Source organism: Sarcophilus harrisii, chromosome 4 (genome assembly GCF_902635505.1).
Source record: "Sarcophilus harrisii chromosome 4, mSarHar1.11, whole genome shotgun sequence".
Classification (NCBI taxonomy): Eukaryota; Metazoa; Chordata; class Mammalia; order Dasyuromorphia; family Dasyuridae; genus Sarcophilus; species Sarcophilus harrisii.
The window spans coordinates 411,784,764-411,803,068 of record NC_045429.1 but is presented as its reverse complement, the minus strand read 5'-3'; the positions used below and the strand labels follow the sequence as shown (position 1 = coordinate 411,803,068).

At 36.3% G+C, this 18,305-nt stretch overlaps 1 long non-coding RNA gene across 1 annotated transcript in view; it reads right to left on the bottom strand.

The window, feature by feature from the left end:
* Positions 1 to 4,492: 4,492 nt before the first annotated feature.
* Positions 4,493 to 18,305, bottom strand: part of LOC116423404 — a 105,377-nt gene continuing 91,564 nt past the window's right edge. The window contains exon 3 of the long non-coding RNA XR_004234002.1: positions 4,493 to 4,981. This is a non-coding gene — a long non-coding RNA (uncharacterized LOC116423404). The remainder of the gene's footprint in view (positions 4,982 to 18,305) is intronic.

The window sequence follows — 18,305 nt, the reverse complement described above, 5'->3', positions numbered from 1 at the left end:
CTGCTAACCTTCTAAGTCGTCTTGGGCTGGAAAATTGTTTTGCTCCATCTTTTTGTGGGTTATAGCACTCTAGAATTTGTTTAGAATTATCATTTGAAAGTATTTGAAGGGAATTGGGGGAGATTTCAGGCAAGTCCCTGCCTTTCTTCAGTCATCTTGGTTCTGCATTAGCTAATTTAATTTTAATATAAATTCCCTATACTAAATGTGGGTCACAACATAGTCTTATCACCTTTTTTGTTATTTTTACTTGCTTTTTTATTGCTTATTTTTTTCCTTTTTGATCTTATTTTCCTTGTACAGCACGATAAATGTGGAAATATGTATAGAAGAATTGCACATGTTTAACATAATTGGATTATCTGCAGTCTAGGGAAGCAAAGTGAGGGGAAGGGAGCTAGAAAAATTTGGAACACAAGGTTCTGCAAGGGTGAATATTGAAAACTATCGTTGCATATATTTTGAAAATAAAAACTATTATTAAGATATAAATAAGTAAAAATATAATACAACATAAAAAATAAAATAAATTCCCCATACTCAGTTGGTTTCCTATGAACTGTTCCAGTGCTGGAGCCCCCATCTCAGTTTGATGCTTTTTTGTGGCTTCTCCTTAGTCATCCCCTTTCCCAAACAAATGTTGGCTCACATTCCAGAGCAATCTTTATACACACACACACACACACACACACACACATACACACCACGCACGCACATTCATGGAACATAAGTTTGGTATTTTTCCAGACACTTTACCAGATTTATTCATCTGTTCTTTAATTCTAGACTCATTCTCCATCAGGAAGCTCAATAATTATTGGCAGGTCCATCTTTTCGAAGATTTAATCACATTTACATATTGTAGGGAGAGAAATTCTCCTGACTGATTAATTTCCTACCAGCCCAGCTGATGAAACCAAAGAATATAAGAGGTAAGCAATAGAGTCAATGATATGCTAATGTATTTTAAATTTTTTTTCTAATAACGGCCATTCTATATCTTCAGTAGTACATCTTTATTTTTTCTCACAGGAAGCAGTCTTCAAGATCAGCATGTTCTCTTGCTTATGAACCCTTCTGTCAAAGGAGTCACCCCTGCATGTCATTCATGTGTGTCCCTATGTCATTCATACTGAATGACAATGAAATCAGACAGCAGCTTGTGGAGCTGAAAACAAGGCTAGAAAAATCCTTAATAAGCATCGTTGTTTCTCTGATTTGTCTGTCTGGATGATGTTGGGACAGGAGGTAAAGGTTTAGAACTCTCAATTATTACTTCCTGGAAGGATAGATTTCTCATCTCCCAGATCCCAGATAAGTTAAAAACAAGGAGAATTGATCTATTTATAAATGCCAAATAAATATCAGAGACTGTCCAGCATTTGCCTCCCAAGCAGAGTTGCCTGCTTCTACCTACCTCAAACTATTTATTGGCTCTTGGGTCAAGAAGGAGCATGTCCCCAGTTTTCCCCCCATCCCCACTCCTTCACCCAGGTATAGTTACAAGCAATATCCTAGGAGCAGCTGTTGGTCTAGGCTACAAGGGACTCTTAACCCCTTCCAAACAGAGCAAATCTATCCAGCTAGTTAGAGGTTCCACATATCCAGATAGACTTTAGAGAAGGTAAAGGGGACAGGGAGTGCTAGGTTCAAGGGGAGAAGGTGGTCATGTTAAGCAACATACTGTTCCACAACTCCTTGCTTTCCTCATATAGTTGAAGTTCTGCAGGATGTTGTTGAATTGCACCATTTCCATAGGGATCAGGTAAAGGGCACTGTTTATACACTGACAAAATTATCCTGTTGATAAGAGGTCAAATCATGTGGTGGTAGATATGTTCTACATGTTTGCTTGCTGGCATCATTGGACCAACTGATGGGTTGCACACATGAGGAGGGTTTAGCCATGATCTCCTGTAGCCCTTGGTTGCTCCTATGTAGAACTGGTGTGTGTTAAGTACCTATCCTCTGTTATTCCTTTACAAAATACAAAGAAGTTCTTCAATCCAAACTGATGGAACTCAGAGACACCTAGCCTTTGGATGACCAAGGATCAGCCATATTAAATGTCCCCCCAATGAAAAGCATGGTACACTTTCTAGAGAGACATTGAGAATCTAGACAAGAAACATCTCTGGGAAATTTGAGCTCTGTGACTTGGGAACAAAGCACTTAGCCACTGAGACTGCATTTCTATCCCTCAACCTAGGGATTTGCAACAGAACTACTCACCCACTAGAAAGACAACACAAGTAACAATGAGCAAGTCCAGTCAAGGACTGAGACTAGAGGAGCTATTTGAGTTCAGAGGGTGTTAATTCTTGTCTATCAAAAATTAGTCTATGAAGAGAAGATGTCCAGATGAGTATCCTGCTCATCAGAGATGCTGCACTGGGAGGGGCACCATTAAAATATTATAAAAAGAGAAAAGACATTGGGTCCTTGAAGAGCTGGAGGTTGAGTTAATTTGTCCATATGTATTCCCTGAGTCTGGACCTTTCTACTAGCATAACTTCTGCAGGTACACACTTTCCTTTGATGATGTAAGGATTTGTGGGAAACTGCTCCAGATTTATGGGAGAATGTTTTGTTGCGATTGCTCATGCTATGTTATTTTGGCAAATCTCTTTGCTTCAAGATAATTGTGTCAATTGTCTGGTTAATAAAGGTATATGCACTGATTTGGACTCATGAACTATAGGGTTTTAAGAGTATGAACACACAAAGTACCTTAAAGGTGAGATAAATATTCCTTGGAGAACCCAATCCAGGAGTGAGGGTACTCTGGGGGGCTGCTACATATGCCCATTCACTTTTCTAACTAGACATCCTCTACCCAGTGGGTCTTGGGGATAAATAGAACTCAGATACTGTTAAAAACATTCCCATTACCTAGGAAACAGGGTAATTCAATATGCTATCCATCTTGCCCACTGAAGACAACTTTTCATTACATCTAGGAATGTTCTCCCACTCTTCTCTCTGTTCTTCTCCCACTCCTAATTATATAGGGAATTCACTCTGAAGCCTCTGGTGTTTTTACTCTTCCCTCCTTTTACAAGAGCCCCCGGGGTGCTCTCCTTGAGGTCACTTAAGGGCTGGATTCAGAAAGAAAAACACCAGCAAACCTCTCCAACTTCTTTTTATTGTCAGGATTTAAAAATCAGTTAAAAGAATACATTTTGAGGTACCATGTTTTACTCACTAAATTAACCACATAGATAAAAAGATAATTTAAATAGTACACTATTGGAAGAACTATGAAATGGTACCATCTTTTTTGGAGAATTAGCAGATCAGATATAATTTTGGAGGGAATGAGGGACTGTCTTTCATGGCTTGAAATCTCCTTTCCCTCTTGCAGGTCAGTAACACACCTATATATATAATCCTAGAGGTATTCTTGAGGCACTGAGAGATACAGTCCTAGAGCTAGTAGAGAGCAAAGGCAGGACTTGAACATCGGCCTTTTTAACTCCCAGGCTAAGAACCTGTCCACCACTTCACTCTGCTCCTCAAAATAATTTTCTATGAGGTCAGATACAATAAGAGTTTTAAAATTGGCCCCAGGATAGTAATATTCACATAACTTAAGCCACAGGGTTCTTATGAGGAATGAAAGTGCTTTGAGAGTACTTACAGAACTATAGAAATGCAGTTATTATTAGAATTGGCTCAGTGATTTCATGATTATGACTAAATAGCAAGGAATCTATTAAAAAGAGAAAGCTGTATAAAAATATGCATAATACATTGCACATTCTAAGGCTTACTCTTTCAGTTCAAATTGACTTAGCAGGTTGGGTGACCAGTTGAAGGACCTGGTTTCTAGAACCTGGAGCTATATTGGATTTTGAAAGAGCAGCTTATACACTATTTAGTCTGTATTATGCTCCAATTAGCCATCATTCCTGTTCCCTTCCTCTTGAGAATGGGATTCTATCTTGGAGACACACTGGACTTTGATAGCCATCTCTCTCAGGTCTAGGTTTCTATCAAACTTCCAAGACATCTTCCAACAGTAACACCAGGTTCTTAACTATATCCCAACTTTCAGATCCTCTTTATGTGTTGTCTTTCTCATTTGAATTTAAGTTCCTTGATGGCAAGAATCATTTTATTTGCTTTTATTTGCATCTTCAGTGCTTAGTATAATACCAGCATATAGTGGTACTTAATAAATCTATTTATCTATGTATTTATCTATCATCTGTCTCTATCATTTATTCATTCATTATCGTCTTCTTATCTATATGTCAAATTATCTATTCTCTACTATTATTCATGAGTCCCCTATCTGGTATATGACCCATGTCATGTAACCAGAAGCCATCCCCCCCAATTAGCATTAATTAACTATTACAGGGGCAGCTGGGTGGTGCAGTGGATAGAGCACAATCCCTGAAGTCAGGAGGACTTGAGTTCAAATGTGACCTCAGACACTTTAACACTTCCTAGCTGTGTGACCCCGGGCAAGTCACTTAACCCCAGTTGCCTCAGCAAAAACAAAACAAAAACAAAAAACTATTACAAAAGAATATTTAGTGAGAAGATATAACAAAGACCAAGCACAACATCCTCCAAACCAAGGATTACACTCTATCTTTTATACACCAGCACAGTTCCTTAACCAAGTTCTGGAGAGAGTGGACTCAAAAGTGATTTCTACAAAATGTTCTCTATCCCAACTGGGACTGGGGGCAGATTGGCCATAGAAGCCCTTTTCCCTTTCTTCTCAGAGTCCCCACAGAATTTACTTCTGGCTGTGGAAGAGCTGATGGTTCAGTTCCTTGATAGGCTGGGTGGAAGAAGTCACTTCTCAGAGCTGGTTCTTTTCCAAACTCTGCTGCTGCTGCTGCTGCTGCTGTTATCAGCAGTTTCTGCAAATAATTCCATTTGCTGGACCTCTGATGGCTCTTCCCGTCTTTTGAAACTCACAAGGTTATAATTTGATCTGTCCTGTTTTCAGATACTCATTCACCTCAGATCAAGAAAGAATAGACAAATAAGAATCAGTATAAACAGAATGCTAAATGAATACACAAATACATGACCAGGTCAGGGAGAGAAGCTGAGTTCTTTTTCCCCATCCTGAGTTCTTTTTGCTGCAATTCTTCCTCCTCTTTCAAAATCTACCAGAGAAGAGAACAAAAATCCCTTTGTTTGAATCTTCTGTGTGTATGCTCAATACTGCCTCAGCAATAAATTAAAAGACTTTTCACCACCAGGAAGTAGTGAGAGGATACATAGTCTTGCCCAAAAGAGGGGAGGGTCTCTCCATTATACATGCCCAGAAGTATGTTCAAAAAACTTGCCACTGATTGTTTCCCACATTAACTGCCCTCCCTACCCTATTAAAACCTTTGCTACCTTTGATAAATCATCCAGGGTACACTTTTAACACATTGTCTATACCATTAATCTAAAACAGTTTCCTAGGGTCCCAGACAAGCATAAGCATTGTCTTCTTACTGATTTCCATAATGCCATATAAGAAAAAAAAATTTCAAAAAGTTCACTTGTCATAGGTCAGATTATAGTTACACATGTACAGGTAGAAAACACAATTTCTCTACTACAGAGTTGTGCAGATTCAATAAATAACATTTCACAATGTTTATCAGCAGCTACTGCTTGTTGGCATTTAACAATGTGCCTTCCCAAGTCAAAGGTAAAGAAAAGACAATGAATATCAAGTTTCCTATCTCAAAAGGAAACCTGATCTCTTCAGAACTTCCCAGGTCATTTTGAGGATCTTCCTGCAGAGATTTAGGACATGGAATCATCATCCCCTCACCCTCAGGTAAAATCCAACTGCGTTGGCTTGATGCTTGTGCAGCAATACTTAGGTATCAAGAGCTATAACATTCAAGCATGGGGTCCAAAGCAGGAATTGGGATGCCTCTTTTTCACCAAGGGCCCACATGTACAAATTGGGTTTAATACAATAAAAAATTCTTTTGAATCTCTACCACTACTTAGGATACTCAATTTTTCCTTCAAAGATCTCTGGGATACAAAGGGAATCCAAATGGAGGTCTAATTAAGATTTCCCTTTCTGCACAGGGCATTTGGAATTGTCTTGGATCATTGTACTGATTAGAGTAACTAAATTTTTCTCAAATGATTTCACTGGGCAGCTAGATGGCATAAAACATTGTATCTTTAATTTCTTCTGAGAAGACCCTGTTCTTAGCCCTTTATAAATTTTATTCAGTTTCCCAAATATTTGAGGAATGAGATCTTTGTCAAAGAAACTCTCTGTAAAAAAAAAAATTCTAATTTCCTGCTTTTCTTGTAATTTTGGCTACATTGGTTTTGTTTATACAAGACCTTTTTTAATTTCATGTAATCAAAATTATCCATTTTACATTCTGTGATCTTCTTTGTTTCTTATTTGATTATAATCTTTTCCCTTATCAATAAATCTGGCAGGTAAAATTTACCATTCTCTCTTATTTTGTTTATGGTATTACCCTTTATGTTTAAATCATGTACCCATTTGATTTTTTCTTGGTATGTAGTGTGAGATATTAATTTATGCTCTGTTTCTGCCAGACTGTTTTCCATTTTTCTCAGCAGTTTTTGTCAAATAGTAAATTCTTTCCCCCAAAGCTTTGGGTTCTTTGAGCTTATCAAACAAAAGATCACAATGGTTTTTTACTACTGTATATTTTGTATCCAAGCTGTTCCACTGATCTACCATTTTACTTTTTAGTCAGTATTAGATTGTTTTGGTGATTATTAACTTCTAATATAGTTTGAAATCTGGGTTTGCTAGGCTATCTTCATTCACATTTTTTCCTCATAGATCCTCTTGATATTCTTGACCTTTTATTCTACCAGATACATTTTGCTATTTTTTTCAGCTCCATTAAATAATTCTTTGGTAATCTGATTGAGATTGCACTGAAAAAGTAAATTAATAAAGGCTGAACTATCATTTTTTGTAGAGAGCTGTAACTCTGGAGAAGTGTACTTGAAACAAGGATACATACAACAAGGTGTTAACTTAATGGAACTGATGAGATGATGGTTATCCAGTTCATATATATACTTAGTATTTAGTATTTAGCATGGTGGTATAATGTTTCTCTAGTTCATACATATTCAGTATGCTGTAATGATGTAATTGTAATAGGGTTTTTAAGGGCTTAGAAGGACTGGAAAGGGGACATTCCATTTCTGACCATCCTCCTGGTGGCTCTCCTGCCTCCTGCACTCCTAAATTCTAGAAAGCTAGCCCAAACATTATATTCAAGACCCTAAGAGATCTACTGTACAGTATGTTTAAAAATAACCGCATATTTCTAACTGCAGATACTGTTTTAAGCAATGGCACCAGAATCCAAATCATGAATGTGTTAGAAGGATATGTAAAATGTCACAATTGTGTTTCATCCTAATGTCCTCAAGTACCTTTCCCCAAATGCCTTTAGTCTCCATTGTGGACTGCTTTTCCTGTCCTAAGTTCAAATGTATGTCTTTTATCCATTTTATAGTTGAGTTTGCATTTTGCTTCAGTTGCCAGGTTTCTTATTAATATTTTAATAAGTATTAAGTATGTCTCTGCTATTTAATAAGAAAAGGGAAGTTGGTAAGCCAAGTTACTATAAGATTCAAGACCTGGAATGGATTCTCACCTCCTGGCCTTCTACAACTCTCAGTTCTTGTTTAAAAGATGAAGTCTATGGACTTCAGTTCTCATAGTTGAGAAGGATTGCAAAACATATTTAAAAGCACAGAAGGCTAAGCCAGTCAGTAACAAAATAAAGTATGCGAGAGGGAAAAAATTACAAAAGCATAGAAGTCAGATTGTTTACATGATTTATCTTTTTAACCACTAGAATATTTGGTTGCTATGTTGAAAAGATTAATTCCATGGACACTATTTCTAGCCATGTTTTCTGCTAAAAAGTTAGCTGAAATTGAGATTCCAAATGATTTACATGATTCTATAACCATATTAATGACTGTTTCACTAGGTTTACTTTTTGTCTTAACTCATTATCTATACTAATTTGTTCTTAAAAGCTTATGATATATTTTTTGCTAATTTATCTGAGAATTGAGCAGTCTGAACAGATTTTGAAAGAGGTGCAGCTGAAACAGCAATTGTAATAGTTGATGTATATGCTAGAATTCCAACAGTGAGTAATCCACAAATCTCTTTTACTACTACTATTTTCTCATTTTCCTGAATGTTGTTTCAAACCTGTTCACCTGCTGACCTGTACCAAATGTGATTAATTTTATTAGACATTATCACATAGGATGGATGTTCCATAATAACAAGGATAGATAGTGAATTTGAAAAATATTTGAATAGAAGACATTGGGATAAAACACAATTGTAACATTTTACAATATATCCTTCTAAAACATTCATAGTGCAAGGTCCAAATGAACCCTTTGCTGATTTTGTGGGATGTCTGCAGACAGCTGTCATACAAATTATTGGTGAAAATGTAGCAACAGAAATTATGATAAGACAATTTGCTAAAGAAAGTACTAATGAAGTTTGTAGAAGATTATACTAGGACTACACAAGGATGCTCCTTTAGAAGAGATCATAAGACGCTGTGCCACAATGGGCACAAATGCCTTTTATAGCCAGGCCATGAGGCAGACTTCTCAAGATCTGAATATGGGAAGACAGGGTCCCTTTTGGCAGAGAGGCTCACCAATGCTTTTAATGTGGTAAAGTAGAATATCTGAAAACTCAATGTTGGCAGAGAAGAAAGAGTGGGAGAACAAGACCCAAAACCCTACATCCAAAATGCAACACAGGCTTCCATTGGGCATCAGAATGTAGACTGACTCAGGGAAACAAGACGCAGGGCTTGGCTCCAGGGCCTACTGCAAAAAACACTTGGATCATGATGGCAGCCAATGTTACATCCAGAGAGTCTTTAGAAGTTCAGTACTCTGACAGGATCAATCAGCTGAGAAGCAATCTGATAGGAGAAAGAATTTACATAATCAATCAGCCAGGAAGCAACTTGATGGGAGAAAGGGATTATATGATCAAACAGCCAAGAAGAAACCTGATGGGGGAAAGAGATTACAATTGGGGAGAATAAGAGTTGTATGCAGCTGGGACTACTGAGATATCCCCTGAGATATCTTATACTCATATCTGTGCCTGTCCAGCTGCTGGATCCTTTGCCTCCAGACATAATAGGCTTGACCATTCCCCTTCCTGAGAGTGCTTACAAAACAGTGTCTATCCATACACTGATTTAGGAAACTGGAGAATGTATAGCTAATATCCCAGTCACTAATACAGGTAGACAATGTGTGACTTACCAACCAGGACAAGTAGTAGCATCAGGTTTCCTGATACATACTCCTGATAGGCAATCTGGGGATATTTATCCAGATTTTGACTCCCAGCAACAGAATCCAGGAATATTTAGGACTGCAGTTGTTACAGCTGACCATCCTATGCTCACTATCTATGTAAACTGCATACCATTGAAAGAATTGGTAGACACAGGTGCAGATTGTACAGCATTAGAGGTGCCAGCTGGCCCAGGCATTGGCCAAAGATTAAGGCAGACACTTATATGTCTGGCATAGGAGGATCAATAGCAGCTGAAATTAGTGCTATCCCTTTGAGATGGATATTTGAAGGTGAAACAGGAATTTTTATTCCTTTTGTAGTTGGAAAAATCCCCATCAATTTATGAGGAAGAGACATCTTACAACAGTTAGGATTATAATTGAATACTTTGGCTTTTTAGGCCTATTGAAGGCCTGCCTGCATTCTCACCTATTCCCATTCAATGGAAAACTGATAAACCAATGTGGGTAGAACAGTGGCCCTCAGCAAGTGAAAAAATTCAGGTCTTACTTGATATTGTACAAAAGCAATTTGACCAAGTACACTTACCACCTTCTCTAAGTCCTTGGAATTCCCCTGTATTTGTTGTAAAAAAGAAATCTGGACAATGGAGGATATTGCGTGATTTAAGAAAAGTAAACGAACAGATGGAAACTATGGGAACTCTTCAGCCTGGACTTCCATCTCCTACTCAATTGCCTAGAGAATGGCCTCTTTGGGCTATAGACATTAAGGATTGTTTCTATTCTATCCCTCTGGATAAGGAGGATTTGAAAAGATTTGCCTTTTCAATACCTAGCGTAAATTTAGCTGAACCTTACAAAAGACATAAATGGACAGTTTTGCCACAGGGAATGAAAAAATAGCCCTACTATGTGTCAAATGCATTTGCTGCTGCTCTTACTCCAGTAAGAAAAGCATTTCCAAAAGTTATGTTGTTACATTACATGGATGATATCTTGGGGTGTGCTCCTGAAGAGTAAATGTTAGAAGCATGTCTACAAAAGACCATAGAAACACTAAGGAATTACAAATTGCATATAGCTCCAAAAAAAAAAAAATTCAAAGACATGCTCCTTTCATATATGAAGTATATCCTAAGATGCTTATAATACAAAAGCTTTCTTTAAGAACAGAGAAGCTAAACACCTTAAATGACTTTCAGAAATTGATAGGAGAGATCCAGTGGATGCATCCAGTATGAGGTTTAACTACCTATCATTTACAACCATTATATGACATTTTAAGGGGAGACAGTGCTTTAAACTCACCATATCAGCTTACAAAAGAAACTCAAGAGACTTTGAGAGAAGTTGAACTGGCTTTATCCAATGTGGTTGAAAGAGTCACTCAGAAACCTTTGGAAATATCAGTTTTTGCTACACAAGAGGTACCCACAGCAGTCCTTCAAGGAGATAGTGTGATACAGTGGGTGAACCTCCCTGCACAACCAGAACAAAGCCTTACTCCTTACCCAGTGCTTGTGGCTAGGATCTTATTAAAGGCCATTAAGCAAGCAGTACAATTATCTGGGATAAGACCTGACAAGACATACACCTTTTATACTAATGCACAAATCAATGTATGCTGTGAAACCATCCCAGAGTAGCAAATTTTATTGTCCATGACTCCAAATTTTACACATGAGTCTCCATTAAAGATTACCAGACTATTACATAATTGGTGATGGATTCTTGAAGTAAAGGTTTCTAAGGTTTCTCTTAAGGGACCAACTATCTTTACAGATGCATCAAAACATAATATTTGTGCTGTATACTTTCATGACTTAACTATAAAGAGCGTAATAAGAACTTTTCAGTCCACTCAGTAGAATGAATTGTATGCAATCATTCTAGCTCTTACTTATTATCCAGGAGATATAAATATAATATCTGATTCAGCCTATTCAGTAGGTGTGGTACAAAGAATTGCCACAGGCCAGATAAAATGTGTAGCTTCTAATATATATCAGATCTTTAAGGAACTTCAAGAGCAAGTGAGAAAGCATCCAGGTGAGAGTGGACATGCAAGATATAAGACACTATAAAAAAATAAACATGAAAGAGAAATCAGAAAAGATTAATAAAATTAAACCATTATATTTACATATGGAAAAATGATATGTGTAACTTCTAGAAATTTTTTCATTTTTAGGGTGTTAGAAGGAATCTACATAGATAGAGGATAGAGATATGTGTTGATTATATTGGGGTGATCTCAAAAAATGAAAGGATAGATTAATAAAACTGAAAATTAAAAATTAAACTAATAAAGCTGGTTTTATGAAAAAATAAAATAGGTAAACCATTACTTAATTTGATTTGAAAAAGGAAAAAAAACAGATTATCAATATCAAAATTGAAAATATTATATTTATTACCAATGAAGATGAAATGAAAGCAATTATTAGGCAATATTTTGCCCAATTACATGCTAATAAAATTAACAATCTAACTCAAATGATGGTTATAAAAATATAAATTGTCTAGGTAAACAGGAAAAAATAGAATGCTTAAATAAGATATATATATTTTTAAATTATAGAAAACAAAAATTAATTCTCTAAGAAATCACCCCACCCCAGGACCAGATGGATTTACAAGTGAATTCTATCAAGATTTAAACATTTAAAGAATAATTAATTTCAATATTATATAAACTACTTGGAAACTTAAGTAAAGATAAGAGTCCTACCAAATTAGTTCTATAATACTGAATTGATAATTAATTTATGAAATTATGAAATAGGGGCAGGTGCATACAGTTCTATGGGTACTTGTTATAAAAGACCACAATTAACATTAGGAAATAGGCTTGCTATAACACTTTAATAAAGCACAGAGAGAAGTGGCAAAAAGTGGGGAGGGATACAAAGGCAGACAGAGGTATGGGAATGTTGGATAGAACGATGCAGTAAAGTAAGTAGCATGGGGAAAAAGATGGAGATGGGGAAAAGCAGAGAATATTACTCACATTATCATAGATTAGAGTTGGGAGCACTAAGCAGCACAGATCTGATGGAGATGGAAGAGTGCTGAGTAGCAAGAATTGGAGGTCTCATTTTTCTAGGATTTTTTTTTGGGGGGGGAACAGAGAAATTTCTATCTGTGCCACTTTGGTGTTAGTTCATTAACATATCCATATCATTTCAATGTTGTAAATAAAATTTCAATTTTATATCTCAAAGTTATCAGCACCTTTTTGATATTCTCTACTGATATGGAGCTGTGGAAGCCCAGATTTTGTCTAGAATTTACATATCATAGAACTAGAAACTTTGTCAAGTAACACATAGATGAATTTTGCTGACTCATATGACCAATATGTGAATTTTGGTTAATATGTGATATAATTTGTAAATTATGCACATTTGATATTTGAAACAGTTTATACATGACTTCCAAGTTCCCCTTTGTAATCTTATTTGCTATCATTGCCCCTTTGTATTGGCTACTTATAAACTTACTGTGCTGTTTAGAATGAGAAGGGGTGTGGTCAGGCATTCCAAAACAAGATACAGTTTTAATATGGATACAAATATGGTTTTGATACCCAAACCAGGAAGAGCAAAAACAGAAACAGAAAAATAGAGGCCACTTTTCCCAATGAATACTGATACCATAGTTCAATATTAGGAAAATTGTGAGCTTAATTAACCATATCAATAACAAAATCAGCAAAAACCATGTGATTATATTAATAAATGAAGAAAATAATTTGACAAATTTTGACAAAATACAACACTCATTCTTACTAAAAACATTAGAAAGCATAGGAATATGTGGAGCTTTCCCTAAAATGATAAATAGTATCTATCTAAAAGCAACCATAAACAGTATCTATAATGTAACTAGAAGTCTTCCCATTGAGGTCAGGGTGAAACAAGGATGTCTGCCATTACCAGTCATTCAATATTGTACTAGAAATGCTAGCCATGGCCATAAAACAAGAAAAAGAAATGGAAGGAAGTAGATGATATCATGGTATACTTAAAGAACCTTAATGAATCAACTAAAAAATCTTGTTTAAACAATTAACAACATTAGCAAAATTTCAGTATTTAAAATGAACTCATACAAATCATCAGCATTTTTTACTTATTACTAACAAAACTGGCAGAAAGAAAAAGTATAATTTCATTTAAAATCACTACAGACAATATAAGATACTTAAGAGTCTAAAACACAAACCCAAGAGCTATATGAACACAATTACAAAACATTTTTCACACTAATAAAAACAGATTTAAACAACTAGAGAAATATTCATTATTCATGGGTAGATCCAGCCAACATAATGAAAAATTTTGGCAAATGGATGTGATCCATTATAAATCTTTTGGTCATCTGTCTTTTATCCATGTTGTAGTAGACATCTTTTCAGGATTTACTTTTGCAATACCAGCACCAAAAGAGACTGAATTCCTTATATAAGCTTTTGCATTTATGGGTGTACCATAAGCAATAAAAACAGATAATGAACCTTGCACTCTCAGAGTGTTTTGTTACTTTAACTATGCTGATTTATAGGTAATAACCCAGTTTTCTATTGCCCGAATTTGAATACGTATCTGAATGTATATTCTAGAGTGATTGTCCATTAGAAATATAACAGACAGCAAGAATGGACAATGAATTAGGCCCAGAGTTGAAAACAAAGAGGATGGTAGTTGGACTACTTTGAGAAATTTGTAGAGATCTCTATTTCTTTTTTGGTTAAAAATTCATCCCTTAGCTGTGGTTATGAATAAAATATGATCTGCTTCTTTTCCATTATTTTAATGATGTGAATTTTAATATTTGGATCATATATCAAGTTTGAATTTTTTGAAGAAATATGGTATTGGATGTTGGTCTAGGATTTGTCAGATTGCTATTCCATTTTCCTATTAGTACTTATCAGATAGAGGGAATTCTTTCTTAAGTAATTTATATTTTAGAATTTATCAAAACACTGGGATTATAAATTTAATTTTCAAATTTTCATTTTATAATTCTTTCTCTATGTTTCTATTTTCCATTTTTAATTAGTTCCAAATGATTTTGATAATGCTGGTTTGTAATATAGTTTGAAGTGTGGAAGTTCTGCCTGTTTTCTTAGTAACAGACTTGTTTTAAGCTCAAATCTCTTCCTTTTTCACTTTTATCATCTTGCATTCACTAAGACTTGGTGCCCATCTTGGACATCTTTGTATTTCTGATTATATTTTCCCTCATGTGCCAGCCCTTAACTCACTGGTCTTGGAGAGGGAATTGGAATACCGCTTCCTCTCCATTGTCACTTTCAAATTCTTCCTCTAATATCATCACTAGCAGCTTCTCCTTTGAAGTTCATTTAATCCATATTACCCCCACCCTCCATTTTTTTGGATTTAATCCATCACCCAATAAATATTCTGGTAGTTATTGTCTATTAAACCCAGGATGTTCTCCTTCCTTCTTTGATGAAGTTAGTGCTGTCTCAATCTCTCTCCCCTTTCTATCTCCTGTCCTCATACTAGGGAACTTAAAACTTATAAAATTCCCTCAAACAAACTTAACCTCTAAGTTCCTCAATTTAATCATTTTCCATGACCTCTCTTGCTCCACCCCATACCAACTGTTTCCATAGATAGTGATACCCTTGATCTTATCATCACTCACAAGCATCAAACTTCTCTTTTAATGTAGTCTGAAATTCCTACTTCTGATGATAATTTTTTGTCATTCCATCTTTCCTTTTGCCTTATATTCCTACATGCCTTATATTCTTTGTCTTCACTGTGACTTTCAATGAATCTAAACCCAGGCCATCAGGTTCTTTCCCAGGCTATCATTCCTACACTACCAATATTCTCCTCCCTTCCCCAAAATGACCCCTTCATGAACCAGTTTAACTCTATCCAGTGCTCTAAAGTCCTTTGTCCCCTTATTCTATCACTGAACTAGTTTATCAAAGTTTGTTTCCTTTCTGTCATTTGCTGCCTTCAATCACTCTGCTGCTGAATGAAGATAGAGAAAATCATGAAACATGCTCATTGGATCCACTACAAATTTATGTTTTATAATCTCAAATGGGCCCTTGCTGCTGCAAAGTTATCTTTCTTTAAGGCAATAAATTTTTATGTCAAGATATTGGAGAACACAGTAAATACTTAATAAATGTTTGTTGTGAAGAATAAGATCAACTCCATCTTGGAGTAGCCTTGACAATTAGACAACTGACTCAACAAATAGCAGGGTAGTAGATGGAGAAGGCTATTCATGTTGCACAAGATCAGATGGAATAGAAAAGTCTGGGAATGGAAGATGGGGGATGAGGGGCTACAAGGAGGTCTGTAGGATTCCCAAATATCCATAGAGAAGGAAAGGAGTCTTAGTGGGATAGGAGAAGCTAAGGGTTAGAGTTCAGCCCAGTATGTTTTGAGAGAGAGCCAAGGGACATGAGTGCTGAGCAATTTGCTTGGGCTCTGAGGAACCAGAGGAGAAGGGACAGGAGTGGAAATAGGTCCCCACGGTGTAAAAAAGCAGTGGGTAAAAGAAAGCCTGTTGTTTCAAAGGACATTGGATGTTTTCCCTGACTCTACTACATCTGGTTCTGCATCTTCTCCTGCACCTCCTGCATCTGGTGCCGCTTCTACTGACCTGTTCCTGAGTCTCAGGATGGGTCAGGTTCTGAGGGCAATGAGCATGGTAGCACTCATAGAAAAGTTCATGGGTCACCTTCTTCAGGTACTGTAAGTGGGTCTGTACCAGCACACGTGGCAGGTTGATGAAGTCAGTCTAGAACTTGCAAGATATTTTACTGAAATAATAGAGACCTTTTAATGAGAGTTTCTTCTTCTCTCCTCCTCAGCATTTAGCTGCCCTTGGACTACTATATCCTCTTTCACCCTCTTTTCACAAAAGAGGTATGCCCTCTATCTGTACATATTATTTTATTCTACCCTGTCTTTTTTAGATGTTTGTACTCTCAATCATTCCCACTCTCTCAATTATCTCCAATATCTTCCATTCTACTCATTACTTCCCTACTGCCTTCAAAGAGGTTCATCTTCAAAAAATCCTCCGTAGATTCATTCATCTCAAGTAACTATCATCCTCTATCTCTCCTTCTTTTCATAGTTAAATTCTCTCGAGAAAGCCACCTACAATTCATGCCTCTCTGAACTTCGTTCTTTCTCTTTTCCTAACTTTTTACACTCTACTTTCTATAGTCATCATTCAATCAAACTGCTATCTCCAAAGTCATCAGTGATTTATTAATTTGCAAATTTAATGGTCTTTTCCGATCCTCATCCTTCTGGATCTCTTTGCAGACTTTAACACTATACATCACCCTTTTTTCCCTTGATTTGATCTTTTCTCTAGATTTTCTAGACAGTGCTATGCCCTGGTTCTCCTGACTGACCATTGTTTCTCAGTTACTTTTGCTAGATCTTCCTCTGTGTCACTCCTGGTAATTGTGAGTGTCCTCCAAGGCTCTAATATGGGCCTTGTTTCTATTCTATTTCATGTAGTAATCCCATAAGCACCTATGGACTCAATTATCTTTATGTAGATGATCCTAAGATATATTTATCTACACTTAACCTCTCTCCTGACCTCTAGTTTTGCTTTTCCAAGTGCTTATTGAATGTTTAAACTTCAAGTCCCACAGGCATTTTAAACTCAATTTGTCCAAAACTGATTTATTATCATTTCCCCTGAATCCTTCCCTCTTTCTAACTTCACTATTACTATTAAGGGTACTACTATTTCCCAATTACCTGGGCTCATAAACTGTATTTCATTCTAGACTCTTGGTTCTCACCTGCCTTGAGGGGTTTGGATTATTGTTTTTCTTTGTTATCAGCATCAATCTCCATAAATTATAATCTCCCTATTTTTAGGGGATCAGAAACTAGCACTCCAGTTCTCTAACCACTTAACATCATTTGGCTTTTACAATAGGATATTTACTTCAAAGATTTATTGAGAACCAACATACACAATTTCTTCTAATACCTCAGGAACAAGATACCCTACTTTGCAGCCTTGATTGTGGATAGAGGGTGGGAAGAGAGATTAGTTAGATGTACGAACGATCCTTCTTATATAACAATTGATTTTATTAAGTTCATGCTCAATATTAGCTCTTCTCTCCTCAGTTTGTATTTATTGGCCCTGCAACTCATATTCTTGACCCAGATTGGAGACTCTACCATCTGTACCTAGATCATAAAAAAATGAAGGCAAAGGGCAAAATCTTGGGTCCATTTTGGGGAAAGGAGAGGGATACAAAGTGGAAGGTGATATATAGACTTGGTGTAAAGGGCAGAACTCTGGAGAAATATACTTGAAAGAAGATTTAACTCAGTGGAATTAAGATAATGATTATCTAGTTTACATGTATTTAGTACTTAATATAGTTCTACAAGATTGATACCTATTCTACAAGATTGACCCCTATGATGATGTAATTATATTAGAGTATATAAGGGCCAATAAGGACTGGGAGAGAGACATTCCATCTTTGATCAGCTTTGTGGTGGCTCTCCTGCATTTCCTCCACTAAGTTAACACCTTGTTGTAAGATTAAATCAATCATACTGAACTAGAGAACTATTGATCACCATGCTAAACTAGATAACCATTGTCTTATCAGTTCCACTGAGTTAACACCTTTTTTCAAGTATATGTCTCCAGAGTTCTGCCCTTTACACCTAGGACTTACCAGATGGTTCTTTCCTCAGAAGTCACTGGTGAAGGGATCACCTTGCTTCCTCATACATAAATGCAAGCTTAGCCATTGCTGACTTGGAACCTTTAATGATCTTCACAGTTCCAGCAATATAATCAATGGAAGAACAACCCTCCCATCTATATGATAGGCCAATCAGTAGCAGTAACCAAGTATCCCACATATGTTCCAGTCCTCATAGTTCTCCCAGAAGCAGCCTCCACATGGATAATATCATTTGAGCAAACTGACAGGTCAT